The sequence below is a fragment of the Arachis ipaensis genome, chromosome B9 (assembly GCF_059453495.1).
Source record: "Arachis ipaensis isolate K30076 ecotype BB chromosome B9, ASM5945349v1, whole genome shotgun sequence".
Classification (NCBI taxonomy): Eukaryota; Viridiplantae; Streptophyta; class Magnoliopsida; order Fabales; family Fabaceae; genus Arachis; species Arachis ipaensis.
This window is the reverse complement of record NC_142444.1, coordinates 132,489,332-132,492,018: the sequence shown is the minus strand read 5'-3', so window position 1 is coordinate 132,492,018 and position 2,687 is coordinate 132,489,332. Positions and strand designations below refer to the sequence as shown.

The 2,687-nt window shown below is 42.1% G+C and overlaps 1 non-coding gene across 1 annotated transcript; it reads right to left on the bottom strand.

Annotated features, from left to right (window-relative positions):
- Positions 1-583: 583 nt before the first annotated feature.
- On the bottom strand, positions 584-691 carry LOC148546370 (small nucleolar RNA R71). Its single transcript, XR_015900527.1, has one exon. It is a non-coding gene; the product is annotated as a small nucleolar RNA R71 (small nucleolar RNA).
- Positions 692-2,687: the final 1,996 nt, after the last annotated feature.

Sequence of the window (2,687 nt, the reverse complement as noted above, 5' to 3'; positions counted from 1 at the left end):
ATAAAGGATCTCTATTATTATTATTTTTCTGTGCCTTCTTCTTTGTCATATGAGCAGGAGCAAGGATAAGAACATTCTTGTTGAAGCAGATCCAGAACCTGAAAGGACTCTGAAAAAGAAACTAAGAGAAGCTAAAATACAACAATCTAGAGATAACCTTTCAGAAATTTTCGAACAGGAAGAGGAGATGGCAGCCAAAAATAATAATAATGTAAGGAAGATGCTTGGTGACTTTACTGCACCTAATTCCAATTTACATGGAAGAAGCATCTCTATTCCTGCCATTGGAGCAAACAACTTTGAGCTGAAACCTCAATTAGTTTCTCTGATGCAGCAGAACTGCAAGTTTCATGGACTTCCATCTGAAGATCCTTTTCAGTTCTTAACTGAATTCTTGCAGATATGTGATACTGTTAAGACTAATGGAGTAGATCCTGAAGTCTACAGGCTCATGCTTTTCCCATTTGCTGTAAGAGACAGAGCTAGATTATGGTTGGATTCTCAACCCAAAGACAGCCTGAACTCTTGGGATAAGCTGGTCACGGCTTTCTTAGCCAAGTACTTTCCTCCTCAAAAGCTGAGCAAGCTTAGAGCTGATGTTCAAACCTTCAGACAGAAAGAAGGTGAATCCATCTATGAAGCTTGGGAAAGATACAAACAGTTGACCAAAAAGTGTCCTTCTGACATGCTTTCAGAATGGACCATCCTGGATATATTCTATGATGGTTTATCTGAGCTATCAAAGATGTCACTGGACACTTCTGCAGGTGGATCCATTCACCTAAAGAAAACGCCTGCAGAAGCTCAAGAACTCATTGACATGGTTGCTAATAACCAGTTCATGTACACTTCTGAAAGGAATCCTGTGAGTAATGGGACGCCTATGAAGAAGGGAGTTCTTGAAGTTGATACTCTGAATGCCATATTGGCTCAGAATAAAATATTGACTCAGCAAGTCAATATGATCTCTCAGAGTCTGCATGGAATGCAAGCTGCATCCAACAGTACTCAAGAGGCTTCTCATGAAGAAGAAGCTTATGATCCTGAGAACCCTGCAATAGCAGAGGTAAATTACTTAGGTGAACCTTATGGAAACACCTATAACTCATCATGGAGAAATCATCCAAATTTCTCATGGAAGGATCAAAAGCCTCAACAAGGCTTTAACAATGGTGGAAGAAACAGGTTTAGCAATAGCAAGCCTTTTCCATCATCCACTCAGCAACAGACAGAGAACTCTGAACAAAATACTTCTAATTTAGCAAATTTAGTCTCTGATCTATCTAAGGCCACTGTAAGTTTCATGAATGAAACAAGGTCTTCCATTAGAAATTTGGAAGCACAAGTGGGCCAGCTGAGTAAAAGGATCACTGAAATCCCTCCCAGTACTCTCCCAAGCAATACAGAAGAGAATCCAAAAGGAGAGTGCAAGGCCATTGACATAAGCAAAATGGCCGAACCCAATGAGGGAGAGGAGGACGTGAATCCCAAGGAGGAAGACCTCCTGGGACGTCCAGTGATCAATAAGGAGCTTCCCTCTGAGGAACCAAAGGACTCTGAGGCTCATCTAGAGACCATAGAGATTCCATTGAACCTCCTTATGCCCTTCATGAGCTCTGATGAGTATTCCTCTTCTGAAGAGAATGAGGATGTTACTGAAGAGCAAACTGCCAAGTTTCTTGGTGCAATCATGAAGCTAAATGCCAAATTATTTGGCATTGATACTTGGGAAGTTGAACCTCCCTTGTTCATTAATGAACTAAGTGATCTGGATCAACTGACATTGCCTCAGAAGAGACAGGATCCTGGGAAGTTCATAATACCTTGTACCATAGGCACCATGATCTTTAAGGCTCTGTGTGACCTTGGTTCAGGAATAAACCTCATGCCCCTCTCTGTAATAGAGAAACTGGGAATCTATGGGGTGCAAGCTGCTAAAATCTCATTAGAGATGGCAGACAATTCAAGAAAACAGGCATATGGACAAGTAGAGGACGTGTTAGTAAAGGTTGAAGGCCTTTACATCCCTGCTGATTTCATAGTCCTGGATACTGGAAAGGAAGAGGATGAATCCGTCATCCTAGGAAGACCTTTCCTGGCCACAGCAAGAGCTGTGATTGATGTTGACAGAGGTGAAATAGTCCTTCAATGGAATGAGGACTCCCTTGTGTTTAAAACTCAAGGATCTCCCTCTGCAACCATGGAGAGGAAGCAGAAAAAACTTCTCTCAAAACAGAGTCAACCAGAGCCCCCACAGTCAAACTCTAAGTTTGGTGTTGGGAGGCCACAACCAAACTCTAAGTTTGGTGTTGAACTCCCATATCCAAACTCTAAGTTTGGTGTTGGAGAGTCTCAACAAAGCTCTGCACATCTGTGAGGCTCCATGAGAGCCCACTGTCAAGCTATTGACATTAAAGAAGCGCTTATTGGGAGGCAACCCAATCTTTATTTATCTAACTATATTCTTCTTAGTTATATGTCTTTATAGGTTCATGATCATTTGGAGTCACAAAATAAATATAAAAATTGAAAACGGAATAAAAAACAGCAGAAGAAAAATCACACCCTGGAGGAGCATCTGTCTGGCGTTCAGCGCCAGAACAGAGCATGGTGCTGGCACTGAACGCCCAAAATGGGTAGCTTCTGGGCGCTGAACGCCAGAACAGGCATGGTTCTGGCGTTCAACG